The sequence below is a fragment of the Ochotona curzoniae genome, unplaced genomic scaffold, assembly GCF_017591425.1.
Source record: "Ochotona curzoniae isolate NIBS_2020 unplaced genomic scaffold, NIBS_Ocur_1.0 scaffold_3890, whole genome shotgun sequence".
Classification (NCBI taxonomy): domain Eukaryota; kingdom Metazoa; phylum Chordata; class Mammalia; order Lagomorpha; family Ochotonidae; genus Ochotona; species Ochotona curzoniae.
In genome coordinates, this window is record NW_024467115.1 from 20,357,089 (window position 1) to 20,380,242 (window position 23,154).

General features: G+C 40.2%; 1 long non-coding RNA gene across 1 annotated transcript; it reads left to right on the forward strand.

Moving 5' to 3' along the window:
* Window positions 1-717: 717 nt before the first annotated feature.
* On the forward strand, window positions 718-22,890 carry LOC121145985. The gene is made up of 3 exons (XR_005882136.1): window positions 718-916; window positions 6,310-6,431; window positions 22,690-22,890. It is a non-coding gene; the product is annotated as an uncharacterized LOC121145985 (long non-coding RNA).
* The last annotated feature ends 264 nt before the right edge of the window (window positions 22,891-23,154 follow it).

Sequence of the window (23,154 nt, forward strand, 5' to 3'; positions counted from 1 at the left end):
GGTTGTCATAAAATATCTTACTGCCTTTTACTCATCTTTGCTATGATGGTGTGAGATGATTCAATGCTCACAGGACTGAGACGAAGTGATGTGAATGATACAGACATTATGATCAAGAGTCAGGCTGCTACTTAAAGAGTTCCTTGATGGGGTAGGAACTTGAGATTAGAAATTGTCACTAGTGAGTGCCACGTCCAGTTCTTGTTGTTTCAGTTGGTCCCCTGCCACCCACGTGAGAGGCCTTTTGGAAGCTCCTGGCTCTTGGCTTTACCCATTGTGGACATCTAAGGAGTAAATCGGCAAATGGAAATTCTCTCTCTCTCTTGCTTGCTCTTGCTCTCTTACTCTGTAACTCTGAAATTCAATAAAAAATAAATCTGAAAAAAAAAAAAATAAAACTAACAACTCCTGGCTGCTCCACATCTTTGCTAACATGCCTGAGAAAACAGCAGAGGGTGGCCCAAGTACTTGAGTCCCTGCCGTACACATGGAGTTCCAGGCCACTGGTTTCTGGCTTCATCCTTGTCCTGCCTGAGGGTGGCCCAACACTGGCCACTGAGGACATCTGGAGAGTGAAACAACAGATGGAAGATCCCAGTTCTCCTGAAATAAGTGAATAAATCTTGAAAAACAGAGGCATTGTGATGCTTTCACATCTGGTCTGATTACTAAGCAGGCTCCTAAGCAATTAACAGGCAGGCAGCACATGGCAGGCAGCGTAGATACAGTGGACAAAGGGATGACTCCTGCCCTGGACTGGAAGGAAAGGGAGCATTCAAGATCTCATCACACCACTCAGAGTGGCCTGCAATTAAAGCACAGGAATTGGTCTGATCTGAAATACCCCATTTAACATATCAGGCCGCAGATGCGAAACCACGAGTAAGGGGTGTTAGTGTAACACAAATTCACTCAGGTACTGTACATTTTGTACCTCTATGCTACTGATACGCCATGTCAATCCAAGAACAATTGTGAATTCTTTGAGTTACTGTTAGGCAATGGATACATCTCGTGTCACATGAAGGGTGCTTACTTAACTTGTAAGTCTATTTAGTATTCTGTGAAGCCAGCAACTTATTTTTTTAAGAGGTCCAAGATTCAGGTTGCTTATAAAGTTCCTCAAGTTCACACAAGGACCCAGTGATGCCATTTGTCTGCCCCTTTGTGCCATATCATCCTAGTCTCTGAATCATTGACCTGGGGTTTACTTCATTTAGTTCATTTTTTTTTTTTTTTTTGTATTGACTTCTTCATTCCTAGGAGCAGCCTTTCACATTTCCCAGTAAATAAAAACAGGAAACATTCTTCCCAGGAGTTCTTTTTATCTTAGCAGATACGTAATTTCTAATGCAAGATGTAAGGTAACACCATCATTTCCTTCCTGTGGCTCTTAAAGATTCAGTTTTCTTAATGAGGACAAGCAGTGAAAATAGCTCAGAGATCGTCCAATGGGGAGTCTGTCATCCTTGTGTTTCACATGTGCTTACTCCTATTTTCCTATACGTTTGCCACCACTTTCACTTTTAATCTTCTGGCAAGATCGGGTCTTCAGGGAGAGAACTTGTATCACTTGGCCTCTGGCTTGGCACACCTATCTTTATTCTCCAAGGCACTGAGACAAAATCTGACCTACAGAATGTGAGCAGTGTGTTCCAGCACCCAGGGCTTCAGCTCTAGCGTTGACATTCAGCCCTCTCTGACCTTAGACCACCACTTAGTCATTCTGAGTATCAGGTTCTTCCCCTTCTCAAAGTGAAGGAGATGAACTAGTTGTTTCCTGAGAATTTTCCCTATTTCACAATTAGCTTATTACACCCACAGATGAGGTGTTTCCTGTGTGGCTTTTGTACTACCCAGTAGTCTTCTCCAAGGTTGGGAGTGATGTGCTTGGTGAGCAGGATGTGGTGCTTGGTTTCCTAGTGGTGTTGATTACAAGAGAATGATTTATTTCCTTTGCCCTCCTCACAAGTTGGGAAGGGCCTTCATTTTGCCTTAGTGTTTGTAGCATAGAGAGGTCACTTAGCTTGACCAGATTTGTTCACTTTTGTAACTTTTATTGCAGTTCTGAAGCTTTGAAAGATATATGCAGTTTAATATTCCATAATGTTGAAAGTAAGTGAGCGAAAGAGTTGCTGTGTCTTGATGGTCTTTTCATACGGTAGCTTGTGTAAAGGCCAGAATATAATTACCATCAGATTTCAGTGTAAACAAAGACTTAAAACTGCAGAAAACAATGACGGAAAGCATGGTTCACACTTTATCTTTGAATATTGAATGAAACCAATTTCCAGATGCCATCCTCTGTTTTTATTTTATTGGCCCAAGGTTCTGTATAAATAATTAAGATTTGTTCATTTCATATGCAACAAGTTTAATGGCATATCACAATCAACTTCAGTACTATCAGTACAATATTACATTCTGCAAATGTTATGCTCTTGGGTCCAATACTAATTTTTGAACGAGATATCTTTGAAGCATTTAATAAGAAACAAAATCAGTAAATTGCTTCGGTCCCTGTTTTTAGAAATGATAAAGCTTTATAGAATGAGGTCTTTTTGAGATCGGTTATGTTGTTGAGAAAAGAATGATTCCGTTTGTGTTGGTAGGAACTGCATTCATATTTGTGATGCTTGACTATCATTTGGCCACACCATTTGACCATTAACCACAGTACCTCTATCCTTAGCAAACTCTGTCGCTCATTACAGATGTTTAAAATACTGAAAACAGGCTACTGGAGGTCTTCAAGGAAGATAAAAGTGACTTAAAAGTAAGGTTCCCATTTAACACCGGAACATGAAGACTAGCCGCCTGACATAACCTCCAAAACCTTTAGTCAAATATTTTAGATAAATGTCTTAGGAACAAAAATCTGAAGAAGGCCACATTCTCAGAATGGAAAGAGCAGATTGGAACAACTATCAAATGAACATCCCAGATGCAGTTTTTTTTCTAAACAAAACAGTGTTATTCCTTCTAAAATGAAATGTTTAATTGCCTCAGAATGAACTGTATTTTTGTTTTCATGGTTTTTTGGTTGTTTTCATAATTTTTCAGTATGGCGCTTTAAACTTAGTATGTCTGTTAACTTGAACTGGAATCTCATGTCTAACTTTCTGATAAAGTTTTCAAGTCTTAAAAAAAAAAGTTAGTAAATGCATAAGTGTGTTTGTCCATAATGGAGTCTGAACACACATAGGACCAGAAAGTAATAATAGGCATCAGTATCTATTGTTTGTTACCATTTTTTCCCCTCCAGAATGTCCAACATTTATTTCCCAGGGTCCAATATTTTACCAAACCTGCAGCATTGCTGTGATATGTGTAACAACCAATTTGTACTTGGTATATAAAACAGAGAGCATGTGAGCCTCAGCCCTGCTGGAGCCCAGCAAGGAGCAGCTGAGCACGCAGAGATCCGAGAAGGCACCAAAGTGCTCTGTGATTCTCTGCTGAGAAGTGGGGCACACCGGGGCTGTTGAGTCTCTGAGAAACTGGAAGCCTCCTTTCCTCTTGGCAGGGACACCTGCTCGCCTGCTTACCTGCTCACCTGCTCGTGAGATTCTCTCACAGTGATGTCACTCTCCTGCCCCTAACCCACGATTCAGTAGAATTCTCTTCATTACCAGAATATTCTTTCTTTTCTATCCTCCACAGGGAAATTCCAGTACTCAGAGGCAGGTTCTGTGGTGCAGTGCGGTAAGCTACTGGTTACGATGCCCCCTCCCCATATTGGAGTCCTGGGTTGAACACCAACTCACTTCTATTTTTTTAAAATTTTTTGTTTTGATTTTTTTTTATTACTTTCTACAATACATCTGTGTAGCTATAGGGAATCCATCACTCCTCCTCTTCTTTATCTCTGTCCTTTTTGTTCCCTCCCACCACTTTTCTTTTTATCTCAGTAGTTTAACTTTCTGGTACTTAAGTGTATCCTGATATAATGAGTACAGGCAAAGATAAAACTTTGTGATAATGAACCTGGCAGGTTGCTGATGATGTCTTCAGTGCTTGGTGCCTGCCACGCACGTGGGAGGCCTGACTGAATTCCTGGCCGTTGGCTTTGGCTGGACCTGGGCCCAGCTGTCGTATGCATTTGTAGGGTGAATCAGCTGATAGAAGATCTCTTGCTGTCTGTTTCTGTCTTTTCCTCTCTCCCCATCACTCTTCCTTTCAAATAAGTATTTAGCAAGTGCAAAAATTTCCAGACTCATCATTTCATAATTAGATCCTTGATAACAATCTTCTGACTTAGTCTCCACCATCATCATTCTCCCTCTGTCCGCTCTAAGTCATTCCTGATCTTCCTGGGGCGTGATGACACTGAATCACTGGATTGAATGGGCGTGTGTAACAGGCTTTCAGTTTCCCAACACATCCGATCTCTGATCCTCTGCCCAGCCTTTAAGGTTACCTCCACTTGGACGTTGGTACATTATTCAGCCTTCATTTCCCTGTCATATTCCCAGCTCACGTTTGAAGATCTCTTGTTTTCCTGCATCAGAATATTGCTTGACTTTTGCACTTTGCACTTTCCAAGCAGTTGCCTTTCCTCATTGATTCTTCTCACCCCTGTTCTTGTCTTGTCCTCTGGGAGGTCTCTGATGACTGCTGTAGCTGTAGAAACCTTTTCACTCTCTGCACAACAATTGTCCTTGTGGTTAATATTACATGCCATCATTCTCTCACTATGTTTATGTGTCATTTCAATCCACCTAAACCAACAAGCTTCCTTGAGGTCACAGTGAGATCGTTCTATGTCTTATCCATAGTACAAAGTACAACAAATACGTAGCATAAACAAAGCAAAAACTCTCAATAAATACTGCTTGATGCTGAATTTTGGTGAATTACATCTGTGAGAGGGGTGTGTGTGTGTGTGTATACACTTAGTATCAATTTCATACTTTGGGGAAAAGACGTCATAGATAAAGAGAGAAATATAAACAATTTAGTATATTTTGTTTTGTTTCTTTTGAGGATAGTTTATCCCCAGCTATCACCTGAAAATCTCATGGCTCCCAGAATATCCATTTCTTTAGTTGTAAGGTGTTTTGCTACACATACAAGAGTAATATTTTCCCTGTCAAGATGGTATAGCATTTTCACTCTGATTACTTTCTCATGCTCTGAGCATCCTAAGCCCTTGTTTTTCACTCCTGACAATACAAGACTAAATTTCAAATGTGGGTACTATGTGAACTAAAAGGGCATATGACCAAGGTTTGGATCCCATAAGGGGCTGGGATCCATCTGAGAATATTGACATAATAATATAAGTACTTTTTGAAGATGGATAAGAAGTAAGCAGACCTTACCACTGAAACAAATTTTAAATAAGTAGCCTTCATTTTATAAGTACTATCTTGGAGCTAGAAGCTATATAATATTTTAAATGCCCTGATTTTAAAATGGGATTTTTTTTTTTTTGCAATTTTGTGGGGATTTGTTTAAAAATTATAAAAATTTCGCTGCAGAAAATACTAAAGAACCTCATATTTGTAGGCTTTTTTAGTCTAGATAGAGGAATCTGTTCATTTAGGGAGCATTTATCCAACAAGAAATCTTTCCTGATATCTATTCAAATTTTGGAAAACCCTAACATTTTGGTACGGTTTTTTGCATTTTTTTAATTATATAATTCCACTTTAATTTATTGCTTTTATAAGCAGCACTGGCCAATAGAACTTTTTTTCCATGTGGACAATATTTAAAATATGTATTTTAGTATGGTAGTTACTAGCTACAACTGTTTTAAACACTAGGGGCTAAAGGAACAATTTTTTAAATATTATTTAATGTTCTTTATATATAAGCTTAAATATCTCATGTAAATATCTAAAATAAAATCTTATGTGAATATTATCTACTGCATTAGACACACTAACAGATTTTGCAGAATAAGGCAATAGTAATTTTTACAGGGTTTTTTTTTCAACAATGTTAAAAGAAGCTGATATTTATATTTTCTTTTTGGAATATCTTTTCTTTCTCAAAAAACAAGATTACACTTTAATGATTATTTTGTGTTGCTGTTACTGTTGTTATTGCTACAATCTGCCCTTTCCTCAGAGTCTTTCTAACCCATCAATTTTGTAATTGTTTCTAGATGTTCCTTCAAGTTGCTTAGCAAATGTTGTCTTAAGACATATCTGTAAAACACACTGAACTCATGGGAAAACCCAAAGTGACATGTGAATTGCAGAATTTGGAGATGAGAATGCACACAATATGTAAACAGGTTTTGACTTAGAGGACACATTTGACAATATCTAAATGTGTATTTTGGTCATCGTTTTCCAGGTAGGATGTGATTCTGTGTCTGCTGAATAGAGGACAGGACTGCAGCTGACCAGCAAAAATGCTCAAACTTGAACTCTCCACAACAGAGACACCTCCAGCCACAAACTTCAGCAGTGCTAAAGGTGGGAATGTTGATGCACAGAGTTTAGACAGACATTCACTAAATTATGCATTAACATATGTAAAACCCCACTCATGGGACTGTCTGTATGGATGCTGGTTCTTGTCCTGGCTGCCTCACTTCCCAGCTGTGCCCGTTCCCATCCCGATCCCTACTTGTGGCCTGCAAAAGCAGTGGAGGCTAGTCTGGAGGATAGCCTTGGGGCCCGGTACCCTTGTGGGAGATCCAGAAGAAGCTCTGCTTCACATCAGCTCAGCTCCAGCTGTTGTGAAGCAGTGGATGAATTTTTTTTTTTCTGTGCTTCTTTCTTTCTCTCCGCAAATGTGCCTTTCCAATAAAATAAATAACACTTTTGGAAAAAAGAAATGAATATCCCAATCATTTGAAAAGTTAGAATCATACCAAATTGCCTACCTTCATATACTAGGTTTGCCACATTTTATAAGATGTATGAGTGTCTTTAAATTCCCTCATCCACATCAAGAACACCTGACTGGGCCAATAAATGGAACAGAATATTTATTAAGCCATGAATAGCCTTTCAGCTTTTTTAGTCCTCCCTCTCTCTGAAGTTGTACGTGTTGCTCTTGTTCCCGTGCTTAGACACTCATGGCACAGTTTGTCTTCATCTCTGTTTCTCTTTCTTGCACAGCATTTCTTGCACAGTGTTGTAACAAAGCCACTGGTTGACTCATGAATCCAGATGGAAAGGACATGGTACAGTGAGGCTGGCTTCTTCAGATGCACATTGGAGGGAGCTGCTTTTTCCTTGGAAACGTTTTCCTTGGGAGTGTGTGAGGCCAGTTAATCTTTCTCCCTCATCTCAAGGCAGGAAATAATTAATACAACCTGGGGGGAGAGCTTGGCATGCCAGTCCAAAAGAAATCTGACACCTGGTGAATTGTGCCTCTTTTCCGGTGTCAGCCTGAGCGTGAAGTTTCCTGAGGTTCATAGGAAGGTTCATCAGACCTCGACAAATCTCACAGCAAACGGGGTCGTGTCAGATTCCAAAAGAAATATGCACATTTTACCTGGCTCCGAATTTCGGGTGTCAACAGTTTCAGCTCTTCAAGCAGAAAGGCACTCTGCGGTGTCGTCAAAATTGCAAACTTTGTACATTGGGTAATGCATGGGAAAAGACAATTGACAGAGAATCAAAACCCAAGGGAGACACATTTCATAGCGACCATCCAGTGTCTGAGAACACACAGGCGTTCTCAGTAGACCTGGCTGCTATCACTGAACTACCAGTCTCACATTGTTCATTATCACATTGTGTTATGCGTTTCCCACATTCAAAGCCAAGCCAGGGAGAAAATTTTCTCCTGGAGGGATTTTCAAAGTTCACATGAGAGAGATGCAGGCTTGGGACATTTCCTGTCTAGTTCCAAAGAATGAAAAAGAAAAAAGTGCAGTGATTAGAATTTAGAGAAAAATTCCTAAGATATTGTTCATGAAATGAGTTCGTGCAGGTTGTGAAGGTGGAGGCAAACTCACATCCCGGAGTCCTAACGACAACATCAAAGTTTGTTCTGATACGAGCAGATTCTTAATCTGATATCTTGCATGCATTTGCTTAAATCTTGCAAAATCTCTGTCCAGTTCTCAGGGCCCCTGGCCCACTGCAGCCTTGCTGACTCAGCAAAGGGAGGCTGCTTTTGCAGTGTGTGTTGCTCCTCACAATGGAGTCACATCCTGCCTGCCAGGGCCTTGGAAGCAGTACAGCCTCATGATAAAATTTCTGGCAAGTGGATGAACACAAACACATTTGAATAGTTTCTAGTGTGTTGTAATCTCCCTCTGTCTGGGTACTATATAATCAAGGACGTTCAACTGGAAGGAAATTAGCCTACTTTAAAAACACCCCCAAACAGATTCATGCGTTCTGAAGTTATTTAATCATTGGTGCTGAGAAAAGGATACAGTGCAGATGACAAACAGAGTTTCGTCACATTGTTTCTGATGGATGTGGCTGCTTCCACTGGGATTTTGATCTCTAGGATAAACACATACTCTGGGGTTTTAAATTATGCTGATTGTTACTAACTAATCCATTTTAAAATATTTTATTTATTTGAGGATAGGATTTCAGACTGAGAAACAGAGAAGCAGAGAGACCTATCTACAGGTGCCCACCCCAAATGGCCACAACCCAGGAGCTCCTGCAGGATCTGGGCACTGGGGTCACCCTCTGATGCTTTCCCAGGTGCATCAAGAGGGAGCTGGATTACAAATGAAGCAGCTAAGTCTGGGATGGGCACCCATATATGATGTCAGCACTCCAGACAGTGGCTTAAAATGTTGTGCCCACTAAGTTGGCCCCAGTACTGCAAAAAAAAAAAAAAAAGCAGCACGCAGTCCATTGAATATATCTGGAGCTCTCAATCAAAGGCCAGCTTTCAGGGTTCAGCATGATATCCTAAATTCTCGCCTTGCATGCACCAGTATCCCATATAGGCACTGGTTCATGTCCTGGCTGCTCTGCTTTCCATCCAGCTCCCTGCTTGTAGCCCGGGAAAGCAGTCAAGGACAGCCCAAAGCCTTAGCACTCTGCACCCAAATGAGAGACTCAGAAGAAGCTCCTGACACTGCTTCAGATGGGCTCAGCTCTGGTTGTTGTAGCCACTTGGGGCGTGAACCAGCTGATAGAAGACCTTTCTCTCTCTTTCTCCTTCTCTCTATAAAATTGCCTTCCCAAGAAAAAATAAAAGAAATCTTTAAAAAAGAGCCACCTTCCTGTGTTCAACACAGGAGAGAGACTAATATTGTTAACAGTCTAACATTTTAATTTGCCCACAACATAAGCAGCGGCTGCTACCAGCAAGGCCACATGCTTGCTGTAGAGTAAGGATATGTAATTCTGTGTTAATATTTCTGATTGAAGCACTCTGAGACTGATTGATGACTTGCTCTTAGTGAAGTTTATTGAGGGAAAGCTTCCAAAGGATTTCCTAAAGCCAAATCTAAAATAGCAAAGTGGAAAAAAAATTATGAATTTACCCAAATAATTCACTCTCAAAACCAACTTTCGAAATATTCCCAAGAAGTCAGATCTTTGGACTTGAATCACTAGAAAATTGCCATAATTGTTTCAAAAAGAAAACTGTTCTTAAAAAGAGCGGAGAGTGCTCTGTTTTTCTTACTGGTGAGTGGAAAATCCAGTCCTTTCTGTGATACACCAGTCTGTATACCTTTCCTTGCACTGAAAGAAAACTGAGATCCATGGCTTGCACTGAATTTGTAACACAAATTGTTTTGTGTTACATGTACCATAATTTTGGCACATGAAGACAGTGGTGGACTGGATAAGTCACCTGATTCTTTGACGTGGGAGAAGCAATTTTATAAACTCAGAAGGAGCCAAGTAATATCAGCACATAAATGACTATGAGGACACAAGCTGTGTCACAACCTGTTTTTCTCTGACATCTTGGCCCAGAAGAGAAGAGAATACTTTTTTTTTTTCTCCAGAAAGTTTGAGAGCAGTGTTTTTCTAGAGGAGACGGTTTGGAATCCTGCTAAACAGAGAGTGAAATGAATCTGCCAGTTCTTCCTTTGTAAGCCATCCACTGACTTGAGGCTAAAGAATTCTCAAGGAAATTAATAGCAGGTACTTAAAAAAAGGTGGGAACAAAACTCTACATCGAGGGGAATTGGTCTGAAATTTATGGCAGTAGAAATGACCTGAATCAGACAGTGCAGCTGTATTTTAAGAAGGCTGGGTAATTTTATAATCAATAACAATATTTGTAAGTCTGCATGCAAAAAATGGAGACATCAAATCTCACGCTTCGGAGCCCAAGCTGGTTGCTGCAGGTGTCCAGAAGGAATGTCTCCATTACATCCATCGTTATAAACCGGTACAGACCAATTACTGTCTCTCTCTGCCTTGATGCAAAGCTTTGAGGAATTGGTCACTGAAATGGCCCAAGATTGAATCAAGTGTCAGACATGGAGATTATCTTGGCTTTTCTCCCATGAGCAAAAGGAGAGAGGTGCTAGGGCCACACGGGGTTGGTTAGGGCTCTAACAAGGAAGGCAGAATGTTAAAAATTAGTTCTTGTTTGGGTCTTTTGAAGCTAACAACTTTTTCCATTACCCATTGGTAAAAGGGTGAGACAAGAAACATGAATGCCAGTGGGTGATGTCAGCTAAATGCCTGGGGTTTGAGCAAGTTAGAGACCAGGGGCTTGTTGTATTTCTAATATTTTTTGTGAGTAGGCAACTCAGTATGACCCCCATCATCTCAGTACTTAATGCCAGGTTTCTGCAGTAGAATTATGGCATTTACTTAAAAGTCACTTGGAAAAATGTTGGAGAAACTTTACGGTGCAAAAGATTCAACGCTGTGAACAAGAAGAGAAAGAGGAGTTATACTCTTTCAGTCTCTGGTTGAACCTAGTCCATTTGGAGCTCAGTTCAAAGAGCCTGAACTGTGGAGGGGCGCAAGAGTGTGATAACATACTCAGCAGGGTGCATGGAGACAGTGTGTGACGAGGCTGAATCACCTGTGTGGTTATTGCTTCTGAGTTCAGGCGGGTGTTAGGAAAGGGCTATATGTTTGCAGAATACTTTCTAGAAGTATACTTGAATTGTTTTTAAGCTGCCTCATCCCACAAAATTTTTTTTTTTGACCAATGGCTTCCTTACCCTCCAAATGAGTCCCTAAAGAACTCACACAGTGATTTTCATCCAGTGATTTCTTATTTGCTAAAAATATCTTATAATGGGAAATAGTGATAATCTACCATTTGAAATGAACCAAGCAGTTCTATAATTATAAATAAAGGCTTCTTATGTACTCATTTGAATCACTGTAGAAAAAGCAAAAGCAAATGAAGAAACAATTGGATATGTTCATTAACTGACATTCACTGTGGTCAAATTATGGCTAAATAAGAAAGTATCATCGCATTAGGATTCTTTATATTATATCATATATATTAATATACTATATATATTAATGTGGCTTCATTCTCTCCTTACTACATGGAGAGACAAGTGATACCAAACCAGAGCCCACTCTTGCTAGTAGCATTACCTAGTTTCATGCCCTTGTGGAGTGACAGGGAAGTGGGTTCTGTGTCTGTTGTGTATTTTAAGTGCTCACCTTACAGGTGAGAACCTGGAAGGGGCAATTGCTCAATTGTCCTCATCCACCATACACTGAGTTTTACATAAATAAGGTAGTGTCATGTTGCTCCCTGTGGCTTCAAGGGGAAAGGGCCTCTGGGAGAAGAGTTGTTATTTTGCCTGAGCCCGTCTGGCTCAAGCCAGCTGAAAGGCTGGGGGTCCCGAGGTGGTACTGTTAGAGCAGCACTAAATGCCATGTGGTTACAGTGCACCTCATGTGAGGCACTGCACAGGTACGAGACACATTCAGTCATGAAACCAGCACACCGCCCAGAGGTAGGTTAACCGCTCTGATGCTCCAAAGGAAACCAAAACAAAGAAGCCAGCAGGTTAGTGAAGACCATAGGATGGCGCTGTGGTGAACTGGAGCAAAGGTGGTGCTCTGAATTTCCTTCATATTTTCCTGAAGTGTGCCTCTGTGTGCTTAATGTTATATACCACCTTGTTCTCGAAACAACTGTGGAACACTTAAAAAGATGTTTAATATGATTAGATCAGATAAATGGGAAATGAGGTGTTAGGGGAAAACACAAGGCAAACCGGGATATGGAAATTAGATGAATTAGGGATGGAGTGCAGGTTGTTGTTTTATGTAAACCATGCTTGGCAAAGGCCATCATTCCTCTCATTCCAAGTAATCTATGTACAAAGGGGAACATCCAATCTCAGTTCCTTCTATCCGGGGCCCTTGGGAAGGAAGTTATCTGTGCCAAGGAGAGAAGGAGCTATAGGAAACAGCTATAGGAAGTCAGTTGAATGGTAAATCTGAACCACCTGCTTGGGCTCCCAGTAGACTCTTCCATCTTGTAGGATCTCTTCTAAGGAGAAAACCTGAGAAGAGTGTGACATTTCCCTACCATCTGGAGAGGTGTATGTCCGAGTCAGCGAGAGAAACCAAGAGCTCTGGGTAGTGACAGGAGAGTCAACACCCTGCTCCTTCTAGGAGGTCAAGGCTGAATTAGAAATTTGTCAGTGGCCTATAGTGTGGATGGCATCATAGGCTGAGAGTTATTTTGCAAGACTGTGAATAGCAGACCATGAGCAACAAAGGGATGCTGTGTTGTGCTGGGTACACAAATGGCAGCGTCAAGACCAGCAAGCAAGGTGTCAGGCAGTCAGGACAGCACTGCAGCAAACCAACATGTCGTAGGGGTCACCCCATCTGCCCCTCCACTTCATCCTCATTCCAGACGTCAGCTCCTCAGCCCATACTCTGTTTTCTCTATATCTTAAACATGTCAAAAGACATACTCACTTGACAAGCATGGTGTAAGGCAATGTTTTCTCTTGTGTAATAAACTTAAGGGATTTTTACTTCGCTATGCACTCACCTTGCCTTAATTACATTGTGTGTGTGTGTGTGTGTGTGTGTGTGTGTGTTCAAATCACTATTTCTTAAAGTTTTGGTTTCATACAATAGAGCCAAGTGTCACATGTGCCGGATCATCCATGGATGGATCTTGGATATCTGAAAGGAATTCAGATCCCTTAGGAACTAAAAGTTAACTGGGACCCTAGTTCTATACACCCCTGGAAATTAATAACTACCTTTTTTTATTTGTTTGTTTGCTTTTTGTTTTTGTTTTTGCAAATGCATCAAGGCTTTCTTTCTCCCTATTACCCAAGGTTGAGGGGTCTTTTCCTCACTGAACTAGTTCAACTGAACTAGTTCTCTCCCATGTGTTGTGAGTTTGCAACATTTCCTTAGACATAAAACTTGGTCTCCATTTTCTCAGAAAGTTCTCCAACTCACAAAGACATTTGTGACTGTAGTAAATTTGGTAAAGGCTTTTTGTCTGGAGAAGGGGATATTGGGAAGAATTCGCATTCCAGCAACAGTGAAGCACAAGTTGAACAATGAAAGCTACTCATTTTCATTGTTTTCTGCAAAAAAAAAAAAAACAAAAAAAAGCATCAAAAATGCATTAAGCATCTTTGTGGCAGGCATGGTTAAATATTCTTGAAGATTCACCAGTGAGCAAACTGAAGTGGATCCATGCCCTCATGGAGATTGAATCAGAACAGTTATTTGGATCGAGCCACTGTAAGTTCCTGGTTTTTTTCTGTTACTTCTCACTCTGTGACTGGTTCTGATCTCTTCCAAATATTCTGACTCTTGTTCTCTACTGCCTTTGGAAACAAAATTTAAAAATCTTCCCTGTCGGAATACTTGAACTATTTGTATGGTACTGTGGCCCCAGAACCCGAATGTTAAGGTTCTCTAAGTGAGACCCTAAATGGGGGGCCAAAATGTTTTGTTTTAAATCAAAGATAATTACTTCTTTATTCTTTATTCTATAACAGCAAAAGATTTTTTTTCATTTCTGCTATTTTGATGAAAACCAGTTTAGACAAGTGGATGCTCACTAATCGAAGGGTTGACTCATGGCATCGATGTGTTGTTCAAACAGTACTTGGAGAGCAGCTGCTGATCTGTAAGATTTTCAATGTCCAGTTCCTCTACTTCTTGCACTTCAGCCAGGGAGGCAAATATACCACATTAGCTCTACTCTGGGAGGTCAAGATGTAGGGATGTTATCACATTTTTTTAAAGATTTATTTTATTTATATTACAAAGTCAGATATACTGAGAGGAGAAGAGATGGAGAGGAAGATCTTCCGTCCGAAGATTCACTCCCTAATTGAGTGCAACGGCCGTGCTGTGCTGATCCGAAGCCAGAAGCCAGGAACTTCCTCCAGGTCTCCCACATGGTCAGTGGAGAAATAGACTTTCCAGTGACCCTTCTATGAGAAAGCAGAAACCATAGCATTTACATCCAAGAATGACTGTTGGAGTAAAAACTATGAAAGAGCAACTCCATATCCACACAGGTAGGGAATTGTAAACCAGCCTGCAAGAAAAGGCTATCAGAAAAAAAAATTGTAAGAAGTGCATATGGGTCGGTGAGGTTTTGAAATTCCATCTTCTTTCAACAAAACAGTTGCACTCAGTAAAGAAATCTGTGCGGTCCCAGACATTGATTACAAGGGATGGGCAGGGTAGGGGCAATAAAAACAAAGCAAAATTAAAACACCAATAGCATCTTAAGAGGTAAAATTCAGGTGAACTTACATCTAAAGAAACACACCTGCTAATAGTCCTACCATGAATTAATACCACTCTCCTAATAGGAGTAGGTTTCCCTTGGCCTGACAGTTCACATACACAATGAAAGACCTCCTATAAATGAGGACTCCACACATTTTTAAAAACAGATTCTTTTTATTTGAAAGTCACACTTACATAGAGAATGAAAGACAGAGAGATCTTCCATCCACCCACTGGTTCACTCCCCAAATGGCTGCAAAAGTTGAAGCTGAGCCAATCTGAAACCAGGAGCCTGGATTTCCTCTGAGTCTCTCATGTGGGTGCAGGGGCCTGAGGAACCATCCTCCGCTGTTTTCCCAGGCCACACGCAGAGAGCTGGATCTAAAGTGCAGCAGACAGGACTTGAACTCGTGTCCATATGGGATGCCAGCACTTCAGGTGGAGGATTAGCTTGCTACCTCACTGCACTATCCTATGTCACATGAAATTCAGAGGTGGAGTCTTAGGTGAATCAGCTGAAAGAGGATTGCTTTTTGTTGTAGGGGTTGGATAGTGGTTGAAGAAGGGTAGTCTTTTATGCAGATGAAGGCAGAGATATGAATTCCTATAGATCAGAAAGAAAGGCATCCCTTCAAACCGTGAGAAAACTTTTATGGAGGAAGAATTCCTACAGAAAGGGAAAGTGCAAGGAAACCCACTCCAGGCTCTGGTGAAGGAAAATGTCATGAAGCCGGAATACAACCAGTTCAGAAAGAAACAGACCTGGAGAGCCATGCAGAGACTAAAGAATTACCACCGCTCTCCTCTGCTGTTGTTTCAACTTGAGGGTCTCTCATCTGAAAATGCAAATCTGAAATGTTCCAAAATGCAAAAAAAAAAAAAAAAAATTCAAGGTCACTGTGATGTCACAAGTGGAAAATTCCACACATGACTTCGTCTGGCCAGTAAAAGCACTGCTGCATTATAAATATTTTGTAAACATATCTTTGGGTTACATCTGTAACATATTTTGAAACACAAATGAATTTTGAGTTTAGACTTTGGTGTCATCCCCAAAATATCTCATTATGTACTGCATATATTCCAGGATTATATATATATATATAATCTGGCCCCAGAACCACTGTTGTCTCAAGCATTATAGATAAAGGATACTAAACTTGTAAGGTTGGCATGGTAAACTACAAGCAAATCCTCCTGCCCCAGCATTCTCCATGTTCTGGTTGCTCCACTTTTGATCCAATTCGCTACTTAAGGCCTGGAGAGGCAGCAGAGGATGGACCGAGTCCTTGGGAACCTGTACCCATGTGGGAGATCCAGAAAAGTCTCTTGGCTTTGGATAAACTCAGCTCTGGCCTTTGTGGCCATTTGGAGATTGAATCAGTGGATGGAAGAACTTCTCTTTCTCTCCTTCTCTGTGAAATTTGAGTTTCAAATTAAACTATATATATATATATTTTTTTTAAAAAAAGGATACTGAACTTGTATTATCAATTTCAGCATCATCATCATAATCCTCAGTTTGACTCTCCTATTGTTAAGCATTATGAAAATATATTTTTACAAAGAACACTATAAAATATATTTTGACAAAGAAAAATAAAGGTAGTAGAGATTTATAGAAGAAATTAGAAGTTAAAGTGGTTGCAGGAGAATTAAAATTCCAATGGACTACAATGCTGAGTTTTGCAAATAAGATTAAACAAATGAGATTTAAAATAAAAGATAACAGGTGGATTCATTAGTATAGAATATTAAAGAATAAGACAAAGTGCTTAAATCTGAAAGATAAAAAATTTAAAAAGTAAACATAGATAAAAGCAAGGATTAGTAAGCATTAATCACTAGCTGGAAAAAAATTAAGACACTGAAACTAAAATTAAAGGGGATTAGAGGACAAATACGCTAAGAAGAATTTAGATGTCGATAGAAGAAAATAAGAAAGAAAAACATGAGCAATTAAGAAATGAGTCTTGTTGAAAATTCTCACGTACCTGGATGACACTCATTCTGAGATGGGAGTGAAGAGAGGAGGAGAATGCAGGGTTAAGTTACACTTGACCAGAAGTTGGAACTGCACAGAGTCCGAGTTGAGTCTGAACAACCACAGGCATATTTTCACACCAATAAAAAGTTGGGGCACACTTGAATCTCATGCCTATGCTTAAAGCTTCCCCCCCACCACTCATAAATGATCTGGTGTTTATTTAAGGCAGGTCCCCTATTTATTTATTTATTTATTTATTTATTTCTCTTTCTTTCTTTTTATTTTAAGCAAAGGCAGATTTTTGTTAGAAAGGCAGATTTGCAGAGAGAAAGACAGAAAGATCTTCTGTCCACTGTTTCACTCCCTAAGTGGCCATAACTGCCAGAGCTGAATCAATCTGAAACCAAGCCAGGACCTTCTTCCAGGTCTCCCTAATGGGTGCAGGGTCCCAAGGCTTTGGGCCATCCTCTACTGCTTTCCCAGGCCACAAGTAAGAAGATGGGTGATAAGTGGAGCAGCCAGAACATGAATTGGTCCTCATTTGGTATCCCAGAGCATGCAAGAGGAGGATTTATCTACTAGGCTATTGATGCAGGTCTTCAATTCTTATAAACAGAACTGGCAGACCTCTAAATATACCTGGATGAGCATCAGGAAATCAGAATTATGAGCGACAACTACCACTGCCATAAGCCTCCTCTATCTTCTTAATATAAAGAGAATGTATTTTATGCATTCCATAGATACTGTTTTAAGGAGACAACTACAATTCCCTCATGTCCCTAATTCCCCCCATCGCCCTTTCCTCCCTCTCCTTTATTCATCAGTTTCTGCTAAGATATACTTTAACTACTCAATACTTATAAGCTTAAATTGACACAGATCATAATCTTGAACAAATAAAAAGTAGGAAAACCCCAGTTCCATAGAAGTATAAACAAGGGTTGAGAGTCAAAGTTATTTGCCAAAGTGACCATTTCATCCCTTTTTTTGTATTCGTTCTTAACTACTTAATAGCAGAGAAAACATGCTATTTGTGTTTATTATAATTTATATTTATTTTATTTTTTAATTAGAAAGTCAGATATACAGAGAGAGGAGTAGAGACAGTGAGGAAGACCTTGTGTCCCATGATTCACTCCACAAGCAGCTGCAACTGCCGGAGCTGAGCCAATCTGGAGCCAAGAGCCTGAGCCTCTTCCAGATCTCCCAGGTGGTTGCAGGGTTCCAAGTTTGGGCCATCCTTAACTGCCTTCCCAGACCACAAGCAGAAGCTGGATGGGAAGCAGGCAGGTGGAATAGAATTGGTGCTCATATGGGTTCCTGGTGCACACGTGGCAAGGACTTTAGCTGCTAGGCCACTGCACTGGGCAGCAATTTGTGTTTTTGAGACTGGTTTTTCCACCTAGGGTAATAGCTTGCAGTTGTATCCATTTTGTTGCAAAAGACAGTATTTCATTATTTTTTTTGACTAAGTAGTATTCCACGATGTAAATATTCCACATTTTCTTTTCTAGTCTTCACTTGATGAGCATCTGAGTTAATTCCACACCACAGCTATTGTGAATTTAACTGTCATGAACATGAGGGCCCAAGTAATTATTTCATATGCTGATTTCATTTCATTTGGGTAAATTCCCAGGAGTGGGATGATTAGGTCATGTAGTAATTCTCTTTGTAAATATTTGAGGGATCTGTACACAGTCTTCCATAACGGTGTGCTAGTTTACAGTCCCACTAATAAACTATAATATCTTTTCCCCCTACATCCTACCAGCATTCATTGTTTTTACTTTTTCGTATGACAGCCATTCTAATTCTGTTGATATGCGATCTCGCTGTGGCTTTTATTTGCATTTCTCTGATGGCTGGCTGGTAATCCTGAGCATTTTTCCATGTGTTAGCGGACATTTCATCCTTTAAAAATTCCCTGTCAATATACTTTGCTCATTCTTAACAGCATTGTTTGTTTTGTTGCTGTGTTTTGGAGCTCCTATAGATCCAAGAGTTTAATAGTTGATCAGCTGCATGATTTGCAAATATTTTTCCCATTCAGTTGGTAGCCCTTCACATTATTGAGTGCTTCCTTTCCTGTGCAGAAGTTTCTTAGCTTGATGTAATCCCATTTGCCAATTCTTGTCTTTATTGCCAATCTTTTGGGTTTTTCCAAGAAGTCATTGCCTATACTAATCTTGCAGAATTTCTCAAATGTTTTTGTCTAGTGAATTTGATAGTAGAATGTCACAGATTTAAATCCTTGACCCATTTTGAATCAATTTTTGTTTCAAAAGGATGCAGGTTGGGGATTTTGAAGACCATTTCCACATATGTAGATCCAGTTATCCCAAAAACATTTGTTGAGGAGATAGTCCTCTCACCAGGGTTTGATTTCAACTCCTTTGTCAAAGATTATTTCATTGTAGATGCATGAAATTAACACCCGGGGTTTCTATTTCTGTTCTATAAGTCTACATGTCTATTTTTTCCTCTGGCACTAGGATATTTTTATTCCTACTGCTCTGTAGTTCATCTCAGTGTCGGGTATTTTGATGCTTCTGGCTTTGTTTTCATTGCTTAACATTAGTTCACCATCGTTTAATGTTTAGTTATTTGGAATTTCCTGTATTTGCATATGAATTTTAGCATGGGTTTCTCTAGAACTGAGAATGTTAACATTTGGATTGGGATCATATTGGATCTGTATATTTCTTTCACAAGTATGGACATTTTAATAATATTCTTCCAACACACAGACATGGATGACTCTCATTGTTTTTGTCTTCTATTTCTTTCTTTAATGTTTTTGAATTTGCATTATGGAGATCATTCACACCTTTAGTTAAATTTATTCCCAAGCATTTAAATTTGTATCTACTCTTGTGAATGGGGTTGACTTTAAGTTTTATGAGATATAATATGCTATATGAAAGCTGTTGATCTTTGTGTGTTAATTTTTTTTATCCTGCAACGTTACCAAATACTCTTAAGAGTTCCAATAATCTCTTGGTTTCCCTTTATTGAGGATCATGTTATCTGCACACAGAAATAATTTGAGTGCCTCTGGTTTGTATTATTTTCATTTGCTTTTCTTGTCTGATGGCCCTTGTTAAAAGATTCAGAACTATATAGAATAGCAGAGGTAAAAATATGCATCCTTGTCTGCTTCTAGATCTTAAAGTGCCTCCAATTTTTCACCAGTTAATGGACATTGGAGGTGGCTTTGTCATAAATTGCCTTGATTGCACTGAAGAACGTTTCTTCTACGCAAAAATGGCCTAAGATTTTTATGTTGAAATGGTGTTGTATTTTTACAAATGCTTTCTCTGTGCCTATTGAAATAATCATGTGGTTTTCATTCTTCAACTTGTTAATGTGATGTATAACATTTATTGATTATTTCTATGTTGAACCATCCCTGCAGCAAATAGATGGGTCTTATTTTGTAATCCATTCAGCCACCCTCTATCCTTTGATTGGAGAGTTGAAGGCATTTTCTTTCAGGACTATTGAGAGGTTGTAGCTTAGTCCTACGTTTTTTCCATAAACAGTGCTATTGTTTACTTTGGATTTCCCTTGTGTCATTGCCAGATTTTCCACCTTCACATTTTTTTTTTCATTATGATCATTATTCTCTGTTTCTGCATGTAGAATATCCTCAAACATTTTTTTTTGAAAGCTGGATGGGTGATGACAGCTTCCTTTAGTGTCTATTTGTTTTGGAAGGCCTTTTTTTCACCTTCTTTTGTGCACAGTATTGTATTTCTTCATTGGCTATCCAGAGGTGTTTGTTGGGTAAGGCCAAGGATGTCTAGTCAATCCTCAATGATGGGGTCAGAGTCCATGGTAACTCCCCACTTGGGCATGTCAACTCTCTATTGTCTGAGGGAGGCAAGTACGAGCACATCTGCTAGCATAACCACAGCCTCACTCACATCAAAGTTGATCAATACCCAGGTTTATCCCATAGTGGCTGAACTCTCCCAAACCAAAGAGACACATGAGCAGTACAAAGGATCTGTGCTCTCCTCAGTGTGATTGTAGAACCCTGTAATGATCCACCTAGGCAATTTGTTATCTTTGAATCTATTATTTTTTTTTTTGGTTTCTTTAAAAAAATGTTTTTTTATTTTGTTTTATGACACAGTTTAATAGGCAGTGGGGTTTCCCCTCCCCGTTCCCAAGGTTCCTCCTTTCCCCGCTGATGTCCCCTCCAGTTTTACAGTGAGTGTCTTTCATGAATTTTCATAAGTCCATCATGCTGCCACTGAAGTGTCTTCCAACATGGACAGTGTTGGAGAGTCCAACATCAACTGTCAGGACATTATGAGCCATATCACTGGGAGTCCATCCTGGTACTGTAGGCATAGAGACATACTGTGTTCTGTTCCCATCTCTGAACATATCATTTTCTGCTACCCTTCCATTAAGCATCCCCTTAAATCCAAAGCCAGTGTACACAGTCCGCAATGCGGAGAAAAATAGTGAACTTTCATCTACAAGAAGTTAACAAACATGCAACCAAAATACCAATGTGTTGCTAGGGTGGTGAAAGAGTATCAAGGACCTTCATGTAGGAATAGCCAGAACATGAGCCATGTGATGCTAAAAAAAGTACGATAAGGACTAGGACATCATTACTCATGATAAGTAGCAATAACAGTGATAAAGGGGACATTAACAATCTCAGGTGTTTACAAGCAATCAGTCTCTTACAGATGATTGATTAATGAATCAAATCACAAGAGCTCATTGAGAAAGATACAAATATTAAGATCTTATTGAGAAAGACACAAATAACTAGGAAGTTATAGGTAAAATTCACGGGTAAAATAGTCAGATTTGACACCATGATACTGCAAATTGAAGCAGGAGAGAGCCGTTCCCTAAGATGATGTGCAAACCACCCCTACTGTTGTTAACATTGAGCATCATCAGGGCACAATCTCTTAAAATTAGATATAGGTTTACCTGCATTCCTGTAGAAATTCAGTCTGTTGATTTTCTTTGATTCCTGGTAGTCTGGTCTCCATTATATCTTTCGATTTTAGGGTTACATGTGTTTATTTGTTCTCCTCTTTGTTGTTTTTGTTGTGTATTTTAAATGGATGTTATCTTACATTTGAACAAACATGACATCTGACCTTTTACCTCTGAGCCTTTGAAGCCAGACATGGTGATTGCCCAGTGACCCAGCTACATGACACACCCTGTCATGCAGTCACAGAATTCCTATGGTCATAGCATACAAAGCTCCCACAATGACAGGATGTAGAGGATTCACCCAGCCCCTTGAGCCTACCCCGCCCACAGAGAAAAGAGAAGTAGTCCCAGAACCAGCTGGAAATGAATGGGTTCGCCTTGGCAGTTTGAGCCCCCAGGGTCTGTAACAGGGTGGGGAGTAATACATACCTCACTGTCCTAAGTCAGGACCCAGCCCCCTGCTACGCCTCCAGGCCAGACTCAAAGTCAGTGGGAAATGCAAATTTATCCTTCTCATAAATCCCCTGGTTGATGGGCACGGGCACATGTGTGCTAAAGCTGCCGCAACTTTTAATGGCACTGAGGTAGTGCTCTCTCCTCTCTGGTCACCAGGCTCGTTTGTTGGAGGGTGAGGCGGAAGAAATGTGCTTTTCCTCCACAGGGAGTGCTCCCTGCCATGGCTGCAGGTCAGAGTCAAATTGTGGTATGCAATATGCTGCCTCGAGCAGTATCGCTGTGACCCTGGCTGTTGCCATCTGCTCTCATTTTGGTCTCAGAAGCTGGAATGTCCAGGGCCCAACCTGCACCCCACAGACCACCATGGGGGTCGCCAGTGATGTTCCTGCCCACCGCTGCAGATTCGCACTGCTCATGCACTACATGATGGCTGTTCTCTGAAGAATTCGCACTGCCGAGAAGTCTCTCCTTAGAGAGACTCCACCCCCTTTTCTTCTGTAAATACCCGCTGTTCAAATTCAGCACCTCTTTTCCCCATTGAGTCATTGTAGGGTCCCAAATCAACTTTTTGTAATACGAGTGTATCTGGGTAAATGTGTGCATCTATTTGAACATTTGGTTTTAATGATTGTATGATTATGTCTTGTCATACAGTTTGAACAAGATTGGGGTCACGGACATTTCCGCTCCCCAGGGTGGACATTCTCTCCTTGAGGTCTTCATGGGATAATATCTGTGAAGCTGTTCCTCCTCCTCAGCAAGATTTCAAGCGCCCTGTGGTTGTGGGCACGCACATCAGCTGTCCTTGACTCAGACCTAGAGCAGCACAGTAGCTGAGGAGGCTACAACTCCCTGATGCCTCGATCTGTGGGTTTCCTTCCCCTTTTGGGGAAGAACTTCATTCTTCTAACATCAGATGGGAGTGGCGCCATGCGTGATGCACCATTAGCAAGCAACTGGTAAAGGATAAGTATGTGAACTTTCAAGGGCATTCTTAGAACCTCGCCTCCAGAAAGTGAGGGGGTGAATGAAAGCAGCAAATCAGAGATATTCCCCAGAATTTTTTACATCTAAGTCAAGAATGAGTACCTGGAAGTCTAGAAGCCTGTGTCAACTTCT